Below are 21035 nucleotides of genomic sequence, written 5' to 3'. Positions count from 1 at the left end.
CTGGCCGCGGGCGGGAGGGAGCGAGGGGCGGGGCCGCGAGCTGGAGCGGGATTCTCCCAAGGCGGCATCGTACCCTGTCCCAGACATAGGCCTTCTCCTGGGAGGACTGCGCCCTCCCTCCAAGACGGAGCCCCCAGTAGCCATATGTCCCTCCCAAGCGTGTAAGCACAACAAATACAAAACCCCAAGCCAGCCAACTGCAGCCTACTCTGCCACCGGCGCCAAGCTCTGCCACTCCTGACTTTGGCCTCAGTTTACAAAACGGGGCTTTTGCTTTCCCAGACAGGGCGGGTCCGGGCTCTGACACCCCTGCCCTGGAGATAGGGGAGTGGGTCCCAGCCTGAGGCTGGGGATACCCTTTAGGGGACTTTCTGGGGAGGATCTGATGGAAGCAGCTTCTTTCTCCCTAAGCCCACCCAACCCTTTGCCCTCCCCTCACCCAGAGACAACTTCCAGACCCCCACGGCAAGCTTAAAGTAAAACTAATTAGCATTTTAGAGCTTTTTACTGACATTTGGTCCTCAAGACAACATTGTGATGCAGGTGGAGTTATTACTGACCCCACTTTCCAGAAGAGGAAACTGAGGCTCAGTTTACCGGGGTTAACTCTGAGAGGCTCCCAGGCTGCACAGCTCTCCCTCCTAGAAGCAATCACGCCTCGCTGTTCTCAGTTTGCACATTTTTTGTATCGTCTGTCCTCCGGCTCCTTGAAGGCAGGCACAGTGCCCAGCACCCACACTTGTGGAATGCCCAAATGTAGTTGGGAGACCTCAAGCAGAAAGACACGATCAAAACCCCACCTGTCCCGGGCCGCCCCACCCGCAGGTACATCTCCTGGAGGGCCAGGCAGCTGGCAGGTCTGCAGGGGTCAGGAAGCTGTGGGAAGCCACGCATGCAGGGGCATCTGGCTTGTGCCCTTCTGACTCTTTCATTTGGAGGGGGTGATGCGACGGGCCCGTTGAGGAGCATTATTCCCAGATGGGGAACTGGGGCGGGTGGAGAACAGTGGAGGGAGAGGGCTGGGCTGGCCCTGCTTACTGCCGGGAAAGGGCAAGCCCTAGAGCCAGTTTAGTGCTCCAGGGTTCCCAGGCGGGAGGCTGAGCAGGAATCCACAGCCCATCTCCACATGCCTCCTCTTCCTTTCTGACGTTTTCTTTGCTACATTAGAAATAAATGAAGACCTGCGAAGGAAGTCCCGTGCGCCACCTGAGCGGGCAGGGGTCCCCAAGTGGGTCTCGGAGACGGCGGAGGCCTTCTGGTGTTGTTTGACCCCGTGACCGCCGGGGCCTCGACCTGCGAGGTTGGAAAAATTACAGGGTGCACAGGCGGCCTCGGCTCTACAAACAACCAGCTGGGTGTTTAAAGCCCTAAGTAAAGGCGAAATCAGACGCGTGGGAGCGTTTTTCTTTTAAACAATAAAGGTCATCATTCGGAAAAAAAGAAAATAAAAATAAATGAAGACACAGGATGAGAGAAAATATTTTCAAATTATGCATCAAATAAGGATCTAGTGTCCATACTAGATAAAGGACTCTTACAACTCAATAATAAAATGGCAAATAACCCAATTAAAAAATGGGCAAAGGACCTGAGCAGACATTTCTCCAGAAAAGATATATGAATGGCCAATAAGCACGTGAAAATTTGCTCAACGTCACTAGTCATTAGGGAAACGTGAATCAAAGCCTCAGTGAGGTGTCACCTCACGGCTACTAGGATGGCTGGAATCAAGATGGACAAAAGCCCCTCCACATAGGGTTCTGGAAGGAGAAGACCTTCACATGCTGCATGCTGGCTGGGGGTGGGGAGATGGGAGGGGATATAGTTGATAGGGTTGAAACAGTCCAGTTGGGGAGGGGGGTGGAGAAGTCCCACCCCCACTTGAACTGCCCTCTAAAAATAGGCTGTAATAAATGGAGCCAAGAGCGTCGCCCCTCAGCTGCCGGAGCGCTCCAGACACGGGCTCTGACCGCCTCACGACCCGGATTCTCCAAGAATTCCAGGCACTTCTCCAGGCAGGCCCAGGGCCTCACCGCCCGCCAGGATAGTCTTGGCGACATAGTTCCGGCTGGGATTTAGAAAAAGGGCGTTGAGTCTCCCTGTAAGCATTTGGACTACCAGAGGATGGAGTCCCTGGAAACCAAATGCCTCTTCATTCTCTCCTTTTATCTTCCTGCAGAGTGTGACTTCTGCTTCTGGCTCTCAGTTAATTTCCTCACAGATTAATAATTTAAGGACTCGTGAGGCAAGTGAGAAAGCCAAGCCTGGAGAGGTAGAGAAAGCCAACTTTTCTGCTGAGCAGAAATGACTAGACTGGGTAGAAGCCTTACACGTGCCATTTGGGCAAACTGCTTAGGCTTCTGAGCCGTAGTTTCCTTAGCTGTAAAGCAAGGCTCATCAGCCGCCTCTCCGCTGGCTAATCCACCGTGCCCTTTCCTTTAATTTAGCAAACATGCATCAGCACATATTCCAGGCTGCTGTTGTGAGGCACAGTGGGGAGACATTGCCGTGACAAGTGTCCCCGGGGATGATGTTATGACAGTCTGGAGGAAGTCGCCCGTACCTCTGCCCCACAAGAGGCTCCAGAGATGAAGGGACATTTAGGCTGGGCCTTGAGAGATGAATAGGAGCCCACCTAAAAGGCTGGAAGATGCGAGAAGTGCATGAAAATGTTTACTTTCACTGTATCGTCCTGGGTTTCAGTCCTAACCTACTTGCCTTGGCCCATTTCACACGCCCCCAACCTGACTCCATCCCCATCTCCTGGGCCTCTGACAGCCTCCCGCCTTCCACTGCCTCCTTGCTCTCCTCTGACCAGACATGTGGCACGCATGCCCCCAAAGGCCAACCTTTGCAGTCCGTCTCCCAGAGGCCTCCTCCTGTGAGGTCTGGTCTGGCTCCTCTTTCCAGCCCTTGCTGAACCTCAAGCAACACTCCCCACTGTGCTGGCTGGTAGCCAGGACTTGGGTTTCAGCTTTCAATGTGACTTTACCCAGAAAGCCACCCTGACTGGCCCCCAATCCAAGTCAGAAACTCCCTTTAATGCTCCCCGGTTCCTTGCCAAGGGCAGAGGAACTGTGCTGTCCTTGCCAGGCAGGGCCGGCCTGCGTCCTTCTCTGCAGCATCCCCTGTGCCCACTATAGGGCTGGGACACCAAGGTGCCCAGGCAAATCAATCAAATGCCAACTAAGGCCTGGGGGCAAGTCCAGCTCCCTGCATGCTTTTTTAAATAAAGTTTTATTGGAACAAAGTCACACTCATTCCGTTATATATTGTCTACGGATACTTTTGTGCCACAACAAAGTTGAAGAGAGACTAGGGCTCGCGAGCCTGAAATATTTCTGTCTAGTTCTCCACAGAAAAGGCTTGTCAGCCTGACATAATGAAGCTCCCCTGAGGGAGTTTTGCATTAGCTCCACGTGAATTCTCTGGCTGTTCAGCCACCCCCCAGTTCCCTGCATCAGGGCTGTGGACGAGATCTGGGAAAGAGAGTCCACATGCCATGGGGGAAGATGGTGATCGAAACGATAGGGCCAGGCCAGGCAACCTTCAGACAGATGGCCACAAGATGGGACCATCCACTGTTCGGAACACATACTTACAGAGAGAGCTACCTGCCCAGGTGCACAAAGACTCAGGTCCAAGGGTATTAGTTGTTTGTAACAGCAGAACGCGGAGAAGGACACAGACAACATCTGTCAATTGGTTACATAAACTGTGGTACAGAGGAGCCCTACGTTAAAAGAATGGCAGCAGCGCTGTACACGCTTGTAGCAAACGGTCTGAGACACAACATCTTGACAAAAAGTGCAGACGAGTGTGACATGTACAGACAATAAAACATACAGAACACTAGTATGCTTGCGTAGCACAATACGCTCATAGACTGTTTCTTAAAGGAGACCCAAGAAATGGGTACGGTGGCTGCCTCTGGGAAGGGAAACGGGGGTTCCAGAGATTCCTGGGGACACGGCTCTGCCCTCTAAGCTTGGGACACAGGGTGGGAAGGAGGAAGGAGCACTTTAGGACTACAGTGTTTGCAAAATTTTAAATAATTTTTTTAAAAGTCAGGGAAACGAAGAAATCCATGATAGACGTAACAATCCAAGAGACTACAGGTCTTCTAGCATCTTCTAGGAGACTCTGAAGCCCACCAGAGCCAGTCCGCAGAGGCCCCAAAGGCCAGACTGTACTGAAGCCGCCTCTTGGGCCACTCTGTGAGAGGTCGTGTCCTATGACAGCCATAAAAACAGGTTATGGTCAAGCCCACCCGAGCTTCTCTCCTAGTGTCTGTTGATCGCTAGTAAGTTACTCTTTGCATCACTGAAAGGATCCTCCCCATGTCACAGCCACAGCTCTGTGACCCTCCCTCCAGCCCAATCCTTCACTCCACAGATAGGGAAACTGAGGCCCAGAGAGACGAAGGGATGAGCGCAGGCGTGTGGCCAGGTCCTAGAAACAGTGACCCTGACCCAAGCGTCCTACCTGCCAGGCCACAAGCCCCCGCTGCTGGGATGGCATGGCAGGGATGGGGACTGTCCAGCATACAGCCTGCGTGTGGGTGAGTTGTGGGTTCCGTATGGAATGGAACTTATTTATCTGAGTGTCGGATGCCATGAAAAACCACAGACACTGCACAGAACAGAGAACTCTGTAGCGTGATCTCTCTGGGAGCCCAGTCAGCCCCCCAGAGGAGAAATTTCCCAGGTAAATAAAGCTGCTCTTATTAAGTGCCAAGTTATTTTTAAAATTTCAACCAGTTTTCATAGAAACCTCTGCAAATCACGGACTCCCCTAATCTTACTAAACAAAAGTAAACGAAATGACCCTGGGATAACTTATCTTGGGAGCCTGCGGTCACCCGGAGGTAGTGTAGGGTTGTTTACCGTGAACCAGACTATTTACCTGCTCAGGTACTACCTTGGTGACATCTAGCCCCTGACTCTTGCCAGCCCCATTCCCAGCTACCATCCCTCCCATACGGTGACTCCCAGAATGCACCAAGCACTTTCCTGCCCCAGTGCCTTTGCTTATGCTGTTCCCACTTCCTGGGTTGCCCTCTTCATCTGCTTGGCAACCTCTGACTCAACCTTCAAGGCCCAGCCCAAATGCCACCTTCTCTTGGAAGCCTCCCCTAGTGCCCCCACCCCCCTGGGCTAAGCGAGAACCCCTCACCCAGACTGTGGGCACCTTGAGGGCAGGGACGATGGCACTCCATCACTCTCCCAGTGGTGGGGCTCAGGTGCGACTGCTGCTTCACATAACCGGCCGGGTTCCAGACACCTGTCCTGGCACCAGGGGAAATGGGTCCCAACCACAAAAAACTCACTGGTACTTGGGTTGGCCAAGACCTGACCCACAGTGGTGAGATGAAAGCGGCCTTAACGTTAGTGTACCCTAGAAGTTGAGAGCCGGAAGGAGTCACCCAGTGACCCAGTACAGCCCGCTCTTATTCAGATGAGGAAACTGAGTCCTACAGTCCCCAAGTCAGTCTGGGGCACAGCCAAGAACAGGGCATCCTTTCCTCAGCTCCTTCTCACTGCTCTGGCAAAGGAAGCCACAGAGGTAGGGAACCACTGTGGTTGGCGGTGTACGGAGCTCTTTTCTCGTGGTCTTTAAACGAACACTAAAAATTCGATGCAGTTGTTATTAATGCCAACAGTTGACAAATGGGTGAACAGTCCTGCAAGGGCCTGGGAAAGCTCCTCCAGGAGGGTTACAATAATGGAACCACATGGTTGGGACACAGGGTCAGATGCAAGAAGAAAGAAAACCCCACATGGGATGGGGTGGCTCTGTGGAGCTCTGACAAACCTAGCACGACGATCCTCAGTGACTGACAAAGTCAACAGAACGGCCAAGAATGATCACCTCCTCTGAGAAGACCTCCTAGCTTGGATCCCCAGAGCACTTGTCACCCCTGCAGCACAGCAGATGCTGGTTTGTTATAAAAGTGAAGGAAGATGGGGGTGGCGGCCACAGGTGAGACCGTGCTCACTGCATCCCTCCCCAGTCTGGGCACTCGTGGGGAACACCCCCTCTGCCCTCATCCCTCTGCTGGGCCCAGCCAGGCGAGCGGAACTGCTTGTCCTGAAGCCCCGGGGAAAGGGCCTGCAGAAAACAGACCTGCGTCTTCTAAGTGCGGCCACTTGAGTTGTGACTCTATTCAAGTGGATGGGAAATGGCCATTGGCCGGATTTCTTGCAGGATTCAAGGGGCCTGACAACATCAGGAAGAAATTCAGAAGCAAAAAGCTGAACTGCTTTCACCAGTGATGGTCTCCTCCCTGAGCCCCCTCAGCCCCGAAATTACTCTGTTCATCACACTCCCTGTCAGGGAGCCCTGCCAGCACCAGGACACAATCAGAAGTGCCCCTCACACTCAACCCTCTTTTCCTGGCTGGTGGCACAAGGAAGCCACCGCCAGATCTCAGGGAGGGAGGGGTATGCTTATGCCGAGTCCCTCCCTCGGGGACAGCTCCAAGAAACTGGCTCCAGACTGTTCTAGGACCGCTCCGTGCCCACTCTCTGTGCCTGAGAACAGCCTAAGCCGCCCCCAGGTAAAGCACACCCCCGTTCTCTCCATCGTGTCTGATTCCCTTTAAAGCCCATCTCACCGCCTGTTTATCTGGCTCAATTACTTGTTCCCTTGTTTACTGTCTATCCTCTACCAGAATGAAGCGTCACCACGGTGTCCCCAGCACCCGGAAGGCACCTGGTCTACAGCACGTGCTCAATAAACAATGAACAAACAAATCATGTAGAACCAGATTCATTCTGCTTCAGGGCCAGCCACGGGGCCAGCCCCCTCCATGCTACCCGCTCACATCCTGGTCCTGTTCAGTCTGAGCCAACGCCCCTCTTCTCATGAAACTGGTTTTCAGAGACACTGCTTCTCATAACCAGGGTGCCCAGTACTTAAGGAACCTGTCAGCTAAAGATTCTCTAAAGAGAGGTAGCCCTGGGGCAAAGCGAATGACCATTCTTGAGGCATTTGGGTTTCTTTCCCAGGAGCTGCGTTTCACCTGCAGGGCCCACCTGCACTAAAAGGGGCAGAGAGGGGGCTGCTAGGCCTTGCCCTGCCATGGACCACCCCACTGGCGGCACTGATTCTTAACTGTCATGCCCACACCGCTACCAAGGGCCAGCCCAGCCGAGCCTCAGTGGCCCTCTGCTTTAACGAATAGAGCGTTCATTTATAACAAGCGCTTGGGACGCCTGTTTTGCAAACGGATGCCACTAAGTGCTCCGAAAACAACAGCTTCTCTTAAGTGGGTTAAACATTCCCCTCTGCAATCGTCTTTATGTTATTGATTTAAACAACCCCTTCTCTGGTCCCGGTGGGAGGAAGACTTCAACCAGCCTGACCCGGCTCCACAGATTTGGAATCAATGGGTGCGGGAGATGTTCAACATCTGATCCACTATTTGAATAAATAGATAACCAGCACATGTGCGTTCCTGAACGTGACCAGCAGCTGCCCCCCAGGCACAGAGCATCCGAGACACATCAGATGTGGACCCTGCCCTCGGGAAGTTCGGTGGGGCAGGGGCGGGAGGCAACTCACATCGGTCGGTGCCAGCCCTGCTTCCAAACACGTTCACGCAATTCTCTACAAGGTGCGGTCACATCTCAGTTTCTCACAGAGGCCCTGAAGCCCACAGAGGGTAAGTAATTTGTCCAGAGACACACAGCCCATAAATGATGGAGCCGGGAGGAGAACCCAGGAGAACACTGTGTCCTTGCCCCTCCACCAGCAGTTCTCAGAGTGTGGTCCCAGAACAGCAGTAACCGCAGTCCGAGCTGGGAATTCTGAGAAATGTACATTCTCACCCTCCAGGGGATTCTGACATCTGCAGAAGTTTGAGGATCTCGTATTCTGCCAGGGCACTACAGTGGGTGATCAATGCAACCATGGGATCAACCTGGCACAGAAGCAGGAATGACTGTGAGCTGATGGGGTGGCCATCAGGGAGGGCTTCCTGGAGGAGGTGAAGCCTGCATCGGGATTTGTGGCATGAATGGGAGTTCACTGAAGGGCACCCCACGTACAGGGAACAGCATATATGGGAGCGTGAAGTGTGGGGATGGGTGTGCTGTGAGGAATGAGGCCAGAGGATGGGGCTGGGGTTTCATCCTGTGGGTGTGTGTCGCTGGGGAGGAAGCCGGCAGAACTGGCCTGGATTTATCCCCAGGTGAGTTTTCCCAACAACCACATAAGCACCTGTATACCAATTACTTAATACTATTCTTCGTATCGGGCGCACGTTATATCTGCTCCATCTGTGAAAAGCCAGTCTCGCTGAGCATAAATTGAATTTTCCCATAAAAAGAAATCACCCAAACCAATACACTGTTATAAAATCCTGCTCAGATCTTGTTATCAGAAGAAGGCCTATGCTTGAGGCTTGCTCTGTCTTTCTTTAAAACAGAGATTAGCAAGTATCGAGAATCCACGTTACAGAGGGCAGCCAGAAAACAGAAGAAGGAGGCTGGTTTATGTTCTTGTAGGGAATGAAATACAAGATATATTATAAGTGAAAAGGCTAAATTTAGAATGCTGTATGTGCCTAACAAAAAAGGGAAGAAGAATACACACACACACACACACACACACACACACACACACCCCACGCTGATAGACACGCAAAGTATCTCTGGGTGGTGTTTACCTCTGGGGGGCTGGGGCTGGGAGAGGGCTCACTGTTTGTCTTGTAGCCTTTTATATCTTTCACTGTTTAACCATGTGACACATTACTTCCTATAAAATAAGGAAATAGAATTAAGCTTTTTTAGGAGTGATAAAGAGATATTAGCCCCGACCAACACTCTGGGCTCAGTGTAATCGGAGGGGCTAAAAGAACTCCAGGAGGGGAAGAGCTTTCTCCCGGGTTCGTATGACGGGCTCCGTGTCACCCCATGCAGCATCTACGGCTCACCTGGAATCATTTCACGCCCACCTGTGGCCTGGGTCTTACAGTTCCAGAAACCCAGGAATCTGAGAGTACGCTCTCTGCAGCAAGAAATAACGCCCTGAAGCTCACGAGGAATTCACAGCACCCTGAGGCTGCGGAGGGCTGTCTGGTGCCACGGGGACCGAAGGCGGGGTTCCAGGGCCCTGGTCCCCTCTGTCCTCTTGGGAACAAAACCTGGCTCTGCCTCACTGTGCACCTCCTGCATTGTGAGTGAGGAGAAAAGGCCCCCGGGGGCACCTCCTGCACGCAGGCGGGTGCCTGCAGCTGGACGGCCGCTATCTCTAGGAATCACTCATCAAGTCCCGTTATTTAGTCCATGAGGAAATTGAGACACAGAGAGGTTAGTGGCTGGAGGCCACTCAGCTGGTCGTGGCAGAGCTGGGATTCCGACCTGGGGGACCATGTGTGAAAAGTCTAGGGCTGGGGGGCTTCCCTTGTGGCGCAGTGGTTGAGAATCTGCCTGCCAATGCAGGGGATACGGGTTTGAGCCCTGGTCCGAGAAGATCCCACATGCCGCGGAGCAACTAAGCCCATGCGCCACAACTACTGAGCCTGTGCTCTAGAGCCTGTGAGCCACAACTACTGAGCCCACGCACCACAACTACTGAGCCCGCGTGCCACAACTACTGAAGCCCGCGTGCCTAGAGCCCGTGCTCCACAACAAGAGAAACCACGATGAGAAGCCCGTGCACCGCAACGAAGAGTAGCCCCAGCTCGCCACAACTAGAGAAAGCCCACGTGCAGCAGCGAAGACCCAACACAGCCAAAAGTAAATAAATTAAATTAATTAATTAAAAAAAAAGTCTAGGGCTGGGAATAGAATCTGACCCCATGAAATAGTAAAGCTCGAGGCCCACGCTGGGCCCCTCCAGGTTCCTGGAGCACATCCGCCAATGAGCAGCTCTTACACAGCACAATCCACAGACAATTCTGGTCTCTCTGGTAATTTCCATAAATGACTGTAATTTATGTGTTAATAGCACAGATATCAAGGTTTGGAACCCCCTGGAGTGCTAGAAACGTAATTTGTAATTACAAGCACACAACAATTTGTTCCATGTCAGCGATGTGTCCAGTAATTATCACGCTGGTGAAGAGGAACCCATATCGAGTACAGCGGGGTACACGGGGGCCAGGGACAGAGAGCCAGCGCTGGGGGTGCTGGGCTTGGGCCTGCGCGGTTTCCCTCAGGGCCACGTCCTATTCCAGGATCCCTCCTTTCCCTCCCGCAGTGCCCCGTCCTGGGGGCATTTGCACCCGGTGGGCCTCTCACGGGGCTCGGCCCTGCCTGCAGGCACCCAAGCACGGACAAGTAGGCACCCCTTCCAGGGGGCATCCCTAGAGGAAACTGCCCCCTGCCCTCAGGAGGGGCCCTGTGTACGGGCCTGCTTCCTGTCCTTCCTGGGCAGTCTGGGGACAACGCTACCTTCCAGTAAATTCCCTCTTGCTTTGGTCAGCCAGCTTGCTGTAGGCTGCTTGCAATCGCAGCTCCAGCTTCTGCCCTTGGTCTCCCTTAGTGACCACCCATGGTTCCGAGGCAGGGATGGCCGGTTGCACTCCCAGTGGCAGTGGGTGCCCTTCCCTGAGCACCAATTCGGTGCTGGGTGCTCCAAGGCACTCCCATCGGGTAAGCAATCCTTCCACCTACAGAGAGGGTACCTTCCACATCTTACAGAAGGAATAGGACTCAAAAGGACCAAACCACTTGCCCAAGATGCCAGATCACACACCAGCCTCGGGGAGCCGGGATGTGATACCAGCGATGGGCCAGGTGTGAGCGTTCCCACTCTGGGGCTCAGCCTCGGGTGGATAGGGCACGTCTTCACTCAACACACGTCGGCTCCCTGTGCTTCCAGCCCCCATGCCAGTTGCGGGGGCCCCGGTGGAGCAGGGGAGGCACTGCCAGGCCCTGCAGGCCTCCTGGGTGCCCAGCCCTGGCTGGGCCAACATTCCTTGGGCACTCAGTGTGTGCTGATACACGCCCACCCTGGGAGGGGGCACCTCATTATCTGCATTTCACTGGCTGAGGCTGCAGAGCGGAGATCTGGACCGCAATACTCCCCTGCAGAGGGTGGTTTCACCCAGCTGTCCCCCTGTCAGGCTTGGTGGCAAATTTAGATCGGCTTAAAACGTCAGCTCAGGTCACAACTGATGGATGGTCCTCGGAGGGGATGAAAGACGGGGTGCTGGCAACTGCGGGCTGGAGCCACCGAACCAGCAGTCTGGGTGCCACTTGGGGTGCGGGTGAGGGCAGGGGGAAGCGTGGCCCCGCCCCGGCCTGACAAGAGCTAGACCCAACCCCACCTGACGTGCGCTGGTCCCTGCTGGGCCAGCCCACCGGTCACCTCCGAGGGGCTGGCGCCACCTGTCGCCCTGCTGGAGAACTGCAATCTGGCCTTCCCAGCCCCAAGCCTCCTGGACAGGGAGGTGCCCAGCCACGGGGCAGGTGCCCAGAGGGGCAGCTGAGGCAGCCTCTGGACCCCACGGTAAGCTTCCTCATTCAGATCTCCTCCTTCCGGCACAACCTAAGACACCCTCCACCCTGCCGCCCCCATCCCCATCATACAGCAGGAGGGCAGCTGGACTGCAGGAAGCAGAGCCAGGACTCAAACCCAATTTCACTGACATTTCTATCTAACAAGTCACTGACCTGCTTCGAACCCTGGCTCCTCGCTGCTTAAGAAATAAGCAGCAAACTCCTCACCACGCCCACAGCTCCCATGGATTCAGTCTCTGCCTGCCTCTGCCCTCCGTCTCGGCTCCAGCCTCATACCCGGCAAGTTGGCTCCTGCCCCTGGGCCTTTGCACGTGCTGTTCCCACTGCCGGGTGCATACGTCTCTCTTTTCACCTACTTACCCCTGACTCCACTTTCAAGGAAGCCTTGCCTGACCTCCTTACAGGCCCCACTGAGCAAGTCCTCCCAGCCCCTGGTCCATGCTGTTCGTGGGGGCATTTCCCTCTCCTTCACTGGACACCTCCGTGAGGATAAAAGTCACGTCTGTGGGACTCACCATTTATTGCCAGCCTGGCACACACTGGGTGCTGGAGAAATATATGTGCATGAGATGAGTTCATATGAGTTCCTGTCCCCAAATCAACACGCCTTCACAAATAAAGTGGCCCTGCTCAAGGGGCTGGGCACAGAGGTAAGGGTCCTTCATACTTCAGCTTTGTGGGGAGTATTAACAGATGCTAAAGTGGAGGGTCTCTGCTGAGGAGTCCTGACCAGGAGCAGCTAGAGCTGCAATGTGGATGCATGCACATGGTCTCTGAGCCATGGCCCCGTTCCCTCTGAGGATCCACTGGGCTGGGTTTACCCAAGCTGCTCCCACAGACAGAGGAGAGTGTTTGGAGCTGCCTTTCCCCTGGGTTTACCAGCAGCGTCCTGGAGGGAGATTCTAGAAAACCGAGCAGAGGGAGACCGCGTGAGTGGAGAGCAGACACCTCACCAGGCACCTCTCCTTCACTAGTGAGCATGCAGGGCCTGCGTGTGAATTTGGAAAAAGCGCCCTCTTCTGGTGGACACAGCCTCTCAGGCCTGTGGCTTCTAACAGTGCATTCTTCCTTTGCCAACTGCTCTTCTGCAGTGCACAACCTGAACGTCTGCACACTGGCAGCGCCTGGACCTCTGCCCCACTGGGTAACTGGCCACCCTCCCGACACCAACGGTGGATCCTGCTCTTGCTTCAATGGGGCAGGGAGCCTTTCTGATGAAGCCTCCTAGTCACGCACATAGGGTACGTTGCCACATGTGGCCACCTGCTGCCTTCCTTTCTCAGAGGCTGGGAGAGATAAAGCCCTGCCCCCAGCCCTCTGGGAGCTTTCCCTGGCAGAGATAAGAAGCCGGCAGGTCCAGGAGTCACAAGGCCCACAGAGAACATATCAGTGAGACTTAGCGCTGATCTCGGCTGTTTCCCGGAGAGCACCATCAAAGCTCAAGAGGAAGCAGTGAGAACTCCATCACGCACTTCTTCCCTGGGCGGGATGGGTGAGGCGTGGCTTGCTGGGTCCTCAAGAAGATAGACCCTTGGTCCACTCACTGGGGCCACCACGCGCCCTGGGTTCCTGCATTGAGTCGGGAGCCCAGAGGAGGCTCAAGGTCACCCGATGGACAGCTGGCAGCAGGCTGGGCCTCAGCCAGGTCCCCAGGCTCCACCCTTGCTCCAGACCCAGATCTGCTGCAGTGGGGAGGAGGGGGAGCCGGTCTCCAACTGGGCCTTCCCTGGGCACAGAGGGACCGTTCTTTGCAGCTCAACAATCCCCCTGTTTGCCCCGTGCCAGGCTGCAGCCTCCCTCAAGTCCTGCTGACGAGGAAGATCTGGTGCCAGCATCCACAAATATGCGTGCCTTCTGCAGGGAAGCAGCCATCAGGCTCTCTAACCGGGTGGGTGGATTTAAAGGCCCAGAGGGAAGTCACAGGATAGGGGCAGAGCAAGTTGCTGGGTGCTCTCTTCAAAATATGGCAGAGGAACAAATATATACATAGGAACATTTCTGACCAGATACCCCCAAAATGCTCATCCTGTTTGCTCTGGGGAGGGGGCGGGGGGCATACATCGTTTGCACTGTATACTCTTATAATGTTGAACATTTTGCCACGTGCCTGTATTTCCTAAGCAAGTATTAAACTCATAGGAATAAAGGCATGCATAAAGGCCAGGAAGAAAAGAAACGCACAGGAGCTCAGAAATTCAGAGGACGCAGTGAACTCAGGTATTGACCTTCCCTGTAAAAACAAAAGCTAAGTGCCCGAGTGCCTGCTGGGAGTGGACGTGTTTGGAAGCCCTTTCATGCACGGTGGCATTTCAGAGCAGCCTGGAGAGGTGGGGCCTACTATTGTCACCCCACCATGGCACGAACGTGGAGACAGAGCCCAAGTCTTACCCGCTAGCCTAGGCTGAGCTGGGCCCAGAGCCGCCGGCTCTTGTTCCCGCCCTGATGCACCACCCCCCAAGCCCCCGCAAGGACCTGGAGTTCTCAAAGAGCCCCAGGGAGCAGCAGCTCTGCGCCAGAGGGACTGTGCCTTTGGGCAGGGGGTGAGCAGAGCCTGCGACTTCCGGGGTCACGTAGGCAGCCTGCTGAGATGCTGGGGACCGTCCTCCCAGCCCGGGCGCCAGCTGGGCCGTAGCCCATCTCCGAGCCTCAGTTTCCTCATCTATTAAATGGGCGAATCTTCCCTCCCTTGCAGGGTTGGAATAAAGATCACCGGAGGGGAGGTTCCCGGCACATAGACGGTGCTCAGCGCACACCCACTTCCTCTCCCTCTTCCCTGCCCCGAAGACTCCAGGAGCACGAAGGTACCGGCCATTGCGGGGGGGAGGCACCAGGATCTGGAAGGCAGACTGGAGGTTGGCAGTGCCACCACCGCCCGCCCCCCCAGTGGGCAGGCCCGACGACGCGGAGTCCCTCGGGAACCGGTGGGCAGATGCGTGTACGTGTGTGTATGAGCCCGGGGGAGTGTGCACAGGGGCCTAAGACTGGCAGGTCCTTGCTCTCGGCCGCCACCCTCCACCTCCTGGCTCTCGGCTTCCCCCGATAGACCCAGATGGAAAGAGCTTGCGGGGGGAGTGAGGGGGGGACATTTCACTTTCCAGACAGAAGTTCCCAGAGCTGGGCAGGGAAGACACAGCCAGGGCCCCCCGGGCCCTCTCTTACCTTGCTCCAGTGCCCCGGCTGCGGGTGTCCTGAGGCAAACAGTGCAGCCTCGCTGGCCTCTGGGGGTCTCCTCCGCAGCCCACAGAGCTGAGCTCCCTCGGCCCTCACGGGGGTCTGTGCAGTGGACGGTGCGGGTCATAAGCCCTGAGCCCCTGCTTAATCCGCCAGAGCCCGAGTCAGCGCCAGCTGGACACGTGACGGGCCCCACAGACCTGTTTGTCAGGAGTGGCAGCTGGTCCAGTGGGGGAGGGCTGGCCGCCCTGCCCTGCCCCCGGGTGCTGTCCCTGCCGGGGCTCCCAGGCCGGAGCCTGCGGTCCTGGGCTCCTGCCTGCCCGGGAAAGGTATGAATATGCGCGGGGTGGGGCGGGCAGGGCAGGTAGGGGAAAGGGACACACATGTCACCAAACGGCGCTGGGCAGGCTGGGAAATGGGGTGTGCGTGCGTGTGCGTGTGCGTGCATGCGTGCGTGTGGGAAATGGGACCCTTAACTCAGGCCCTTTACTAACATCAATTCCTCGTAGATTAAAAATCTAATGCAAAAGGTGAATTCATGACCACAGGGTAGGAAAGGACTCTTAAAACGCAAAACAAATAAAGTGAAAGTGGGCTTCCCTGGTGGCGCAGTCGTTGAGAGTCCGCCTGCCGATGCAGGGGACACGGTTTTGTGCCCTGGTCCGGGAAGATCCCACATGCCGCGGAGCGGCTGGGCCCGTGAGCCATGGCCGCTGAGCCTGTGCGTCCGGAGCCTGTGCTCCGCAAGGGGAGAGGCCACGGCAGTGAGAGGCCTGCGTACCGCAAAAATAATAATAATAAAAAAATTTTAAATAAATAAATAAAGTGAAAGATTTGATAGAAATTAAGAACTCAGATTAAGATGTTCATTCCAAGACCCCAGGAAAAGTGAAAAATGCAAGATATTTACAACATATACAAATGACAAAGGACTGGAATCCGGAATACCTAAAGAATCCTCCAAATCAACAAGAAAACAAAAAGACAGCCCAAGGTAGGCAAGAAGCTTGAACAGTCACCTCACCGAGGAGGAGATCCAAACGGCCAATAACCGTACGAAAATGCTCAACCCCATCAGCAGTCAGGGAAATGCGGATTAAAACCATTACACACCCACCAGGAGAGCAAAGATGGCAGAGACTGACAACAGGTGGTGCCGCTGGGAGTGGGGGGCGACTGGACGGAAGGACTACAGTGCTGGTCTGCTCTATGACATTGAACATGTGTGTCCTGTGTGGCCCAGTTCCAGACAGATGGCGGAAAGGAGGTCATACGTGCACTAGGACGTGGGCAGGTTCAAGAACACAGCCCCGAACTGAAGACACCCTGTGTGTGCATCACAGAGACTGGATAATAAACGGTGGCCTGGCAATGCAGTGGAATATGAACAACATGGCCGTGACGAGGACAAGCAACAGCTCCTCGTGACTTTAAGAAGAAGCCAGACCTGGAGAAATATCTACAGCTTAAGTCTACGTATAAACGAGTCAAAAATAACGGGCTTCCCTGGTGGCGCAGTGGTGGAGAGTCCGCCTGCCGATGCAGGGGACGCGGGTCCGTGCCCCGGTCCGGGAAGATCCCACATGCCGCGGAGCCTGCGCGTCCGGAGCCTGTGCTCTGCGACGGGAGAGGCCACAACAGTGAGAGGCCCGCGTACCGCAAAAAATAAAAAAATAAAATAAAATAAAATACTTTGCCAAAAAAAAAATAAAAACAAGGCCATGTGGTAAAGAGTTGTTCAGACAGGTGGTAAGACAGCGACAAGAAGAACAGTATTATCACAAATGTCAGGATGGTGAGCATCCCTGAGGGGCAACAGCTGAGGGGGAGCCCACGAGGCGGGGCAGGGGGCTTCTGGTAGCGCGTCGTCTCGGGGCCCGGGTGGTGGTCTCACAACGTGTGCGTTCCTCTTATTTCTGCTGAAGCTGCTGTATGCCTGTCTTTTCGCCTTTCTGTTTGACAGGTTACCTGTCACATCTAAAATAGAAAGGTACGTGTGGTGTGGCACGCAGAGGGGACAGGCAGGGACCCCAGCTATGACGGCAGTGCAGACGTCAGTGCAGCACCACACAGGGCACCGGAGCTGGAGGGGCATACCTGCTGTTTCATTTCACAAACGAGAACCGAGGATCAGAGACAGGAAGGAAACTGCCCAAGTTTGCACAGCAAGTGGGAAGCCAGCAGGGCCAGGACTGGAATCTAGGTCTCCCGGAGCGCAGACAGGGTGAGGGGGCTCCTTCTCATCCCCCTTTACAATGGAAGAGTTCTTCCATTGCAAAGCAGCTTTAACACCGACCAGGGCAGACCCATTCTTTTTAGCACTCACTGAAATTCTGTTTGTTTACTTTTTTGTTGCGTCTCCTGCTGCTGAAATCAAAGCTCCTGGAGGGCAAGGCGTTTTGTCTGTGTGGCTCCTGGCCTATCATCACAGGCGCTCCATAAATATTTGCTGAATGAGAAAATCAACAGAGCTGGCATTTCTATTTGGACTTTGAGGCCTTAGGAATACTGAGTGGCTTCTCAATATCGCCAAAGGAGAAAATGGAAACTAGCTGTATGACATTGACACACTTTCCAGAATTACCTTCATAACTGCCTTAGGAGATTGGCCCTGTCATCACTCCCATTTTAAAGAGAAGGAGACTGAGGCTCGCGGAGGTGCAGGAAGCTAGGAAGCTGAGAGCTGGGACTGGAACCCATCCCAGCGGCAGGCTGGCCCTCCGCTGGTCCATGCACCTGACACAATCAGGATCTGCTGCTTCAGCCCCTCCTCCCGGCCCCCAATCCTTACAATTTCCAAAGTGCTTTCCGGACTCTTTCAAACTTCTTCAGCTCAGGGAGGGGAAGGGACTTGTCTAAAGCAACAAGGAGTTCAGCTCTGACCTCAGGGTTTCCCAAGTTAGTGTGGCCGACAGTGACCCCAGTGCTCCGGGATTGGCCGTAAGACTCTCAATTTCCTTCCTGCTTCACGCCAAATCCTCAGGCCCCTTGTGGCCAAGTCCAAACCCTGGAGCAGCCGGATAATGGAGTGTTCCCATAATACCTCGAGGCAATTGGCTTTATTAAAACAGCCTGGCACTGAGCATTTTTCCAAACCTATATTACCATCCTGATAGCTTTCACTAAGCCCTCAGATTAAAAAAAAAAAAAAAAAGTCATTGGCTCCGGGAGCCCTGGAGCTAAAATGGCCAGCCCTCCAGGGCATCGCGCGTAACCGAGGTACAGGAGTCTTCTCCACTGCCGCAGCTTGAATACCTCCAGTGAGGACAACTCACTACCTTTTTTCTTGTTTAGATCCACCTCAGCTGAGCACAGCAAAGCCTCACATTAGCCCCTGGCGCCGGGGACCCGCAGGTGCCTCAGCCACTGTTCCGCCCTCAGGGGATTCAGTCTGGTAGACGACGACGAGACTGTCATCCCGACAGGACTTCCTTCTAAAGAGGCAGCACATGAGGCCCAAACGCATGTACCTGGTCACAGGACCCCTTTGCAAGCCTTCCTACCTCCGTCCAGACAGCCCGCGTGGATTCACGGGGTCAGTCCCCTCTGAGCACCCTAAGCCCCCGCGCCTCCCCAGGCCATCTGGGTGCGCAAACTGCCAAGCTGTCGGGACACTAGGGCCCAAGTCACGGAAAAGACTCCGGCCAGCGGCGGGTGGGGGTGTGTAGCATTCTCAGTGGGTCCCACTGGCCCGTGCAGCTGACATCATTGCTTTGATATTGCAATGATATATTGCCCTCTACACATTAGCAGACGGGTTTGTGGTTTCGAAGATGAAATGGGCTGATACAGGTGAGACCTCGTGAGAAGGTCGCGCACGGAGTAGATGCTTAAAAGACGCTCGCTGGGTGTGAACTGGACGCACACTGGATCCGACGGCCACCTACACTCAGTTCTTCGAAGAGTCACCGAGAACTTGGCTGCCTGCACCCTGCCTTTCCAAGCCGGCACTTGTGTGGTAGGGCCACTGAAGAGCTCACGCAGTGGCGGGCGGGTGTCCTGCATTCAGGCCTACCTATGTCCCTGCACGCTGTCCCCCCCCGCCCCCCGCAGTTCAGTGACAATGGGACCCCCAGGGGTGGCAGACACAGAGACTCTGGGCAGATTTTGCTGAAGAGGTGACACCAATGGGTGAAGGCTGAGCAAAGGTTTCTGGGTGACGCAGGTGGGGTGGGCATACCTGCAGGAGCCAGGACGGGCAAGGCTGAAGGCTGGGCCCGGTGGGAAGGCAGCAGGCACTGGAAGATGCCGACCCCAGAAGCGGGTCTGAGTCACACTTCACAGTGTGGACACCAGGTCTGAGCAATGGCAGTAGGTGGAACCCTGGGCCTCATACAGGGACCTGCCCCAGTGCCTTCACCCAGCCTCTTTCATGCAAGAAACATCATCTCCTGATAGGTGCAAGCAACCCCATTCCGTACCCCCTAATTATGAGGGACGGGGTGGGGTGGTGATGAGACATCTGGTCAACCCTCCCACCACAGGCCAAATTCATAGCCTCCCTAACCGATGAGTATTCAGCTCCAGCTTGCACACCCCAGTGACGGGGAGCTCACTACGAGAACAAAGGATGGTTGTGCTCTTCTAGGGACGCCTAGGTGCTTAGCACCCCAGCAGTTAGAACACTGGTTGGAGGAAAGCTGAGGACACAGAGGGTCCCAGTGCTGGCTTGGCTTTGGCATCCCCTCTGCACAATGGGGCAGGGGCATGACTGAGCTCACGGTGTCGTTGTGGGGCTGGCAGCCACGGGGTGAGCAGAGAAGTGCTGGAAGGGCAGGCAGCCACGGGAGAGGGAGAGCCACTCACGAGACTCAAGATTACTTAATGTCTGCAACCTGTGCGGGAGCCAGGGTTCCCCTTCCTTATCCCTCCACTGCAGGGACCTCTGGGGGGAACACAGAGTCCTCTGAGCCTTCCCCAGGCAGCAGCTCCCCAGGGATGGCTAGACTGCTGGAGAGTTGGGGACACTGGGTTGCTGTGTGACCTTGGATGTGTCCCTGCCTCTCTCTAGCCTCAGTTTCTCCATCTCTAATAGGAGACTGGCCCCCAGATGCCCCATCCAGGGCTGATGCTCAGTGGCTGGGCCGTGGCATTGTGGCCCCCTGAATACCTCTTAGCTTGTCCTTTCCTGTCTCTGGGGCGTCTGGGGCTGCTGCTTTTCTCTCCTTTCAAACCCAACTGCTGCACATGGGATCTCTGGCCACACATGGTTTCAGAGGCTTGGCCACCGTGCCAGCCCAAGGGAGGAGCCAGGCATAAAGCTGGGGGCAGGGAAGGGTGACCAGAGGTCACTTTCGTTCCAAGTTGCTCCCAGGGGCTGTGTAGGCTGGCACGCACGCTGTCTGGTGGTGCCTGACCACCGAGCGGAGCAGGGGCTCCCCAGTGCAGAGCAAGTGCCCCACACCCACCCCATGACGGAGCATGCCCAGAGTTAAACGCACAAAGCTGACCAGGCGGAGGGGACCACTGGCCTGCAAGCCTCATCACTCGGACAGGCCCGGGCGAGGGGACACCCACTGTCATCTTTCTGCTCCGTTTGCTCTGGAAACAGATCAGCTGTGACAGCCGAGAGCTTAGCAATTTAAAGGGGCAACTGCGTGGCAGAAACTTGGGAGGGGGGTGTCCCCGTGACTGTGGGGGGGGGCAGGGGGACAGCCTGGCCACACCTCTCGCAACCGGCCCTGCCTCCTCACAGCCCAGGGGCAGCTAGTTCGGGCAGGGCAGGGCTTTCCCGCACTCAGAGCCCCCTGGTTCATGAGGGCTCTCCCCCAGGCTGGCAGGTGGAACAGGGTGTCCTGATACCTGCGACAGCCCCATCGTCACTTCTCAGACTCCTGCTGCCTCCTGCCCCATTTGGGACTGGGTCCGGAGATCGCAGTGGCTCTTCCAGCCCCCAGGCACAGTCCCTTAAACCCACTCCTCGCACACTGGGGGTCTGACTCAGGGGATCCCCAAGACTACCAGCCAGCCTCTTGCCCACGTGGTAGTGGGAGGAGGGGCTGCCCAAGGTCACGCAAGGGGTCGGGGCAGGGCTGAATTCGGGGCCAGCCATCCAGCCCACCCCAAGAGCGTCTAACTGGCTTACAGCGAATTCCTGAGATGCCTCAACCTCCCGCCCGCAGGCTCCGGACCCTGGACCCGTGGCAGGATTTCTCCGCGGAGAGGCGGGAGCATGGCGGAGGGGGGAGAAAAGGGAGAGAGTGTGTGTCCTGGGGGGCGGCCAGCTTCCCCCTGCAACCCTCGCGACCTGGCTTCATGTTTCCCAGCCCAGGCAGCCAGCTGTATAGACGCGGAGACCCTCAGCCCCCCTCCCCCCAGATCGCGCCTTCCATGTCCGCAAGGTTTTGGAGAAGCGATCCGCAGAGCCGCGGAGGATCCATCTCCTGCGACCCA

General features: G+C 55.6%; 1 protein-coding gene across 5 annotated transcripts in view; it reads right to left on the bottom strand.

Annotated features, from left to right (window-relative positions):
• The window catches only part of IQSEC1 (IQ motif and Sec7 domain ArfGEF 1), a 108666-nt gene that overhangs the window by 63793 nt on the left and 23838 nt on the right, over positions 1-21035 (bottom strand). The gene's annotated exons all lie outside the window — the stretch shown is intronic.

The sequence above is a fragment of the Neophocaena asiaeorientalis genome, unplaced genomic scaffold (assembly GCF_003031525.2).
Source record: "Neophocaena asiaeorientalis asiaeorientalis breed wild unplaced genomic scaffold, Neophocaena_asiaeorientalis_V1.1 scaffold433, whole genome shotgun sequence".
Lineage (NCBI taxonomy): Eukaryota > Metazoa > Chordata > Mammalia > Artiodactyla > Phocoenidae > Neophocaena > Neophocaena asiaeorientalis.
This window is presented reverse-complemented; position numbering and strand designations above follow the sequence as displayed.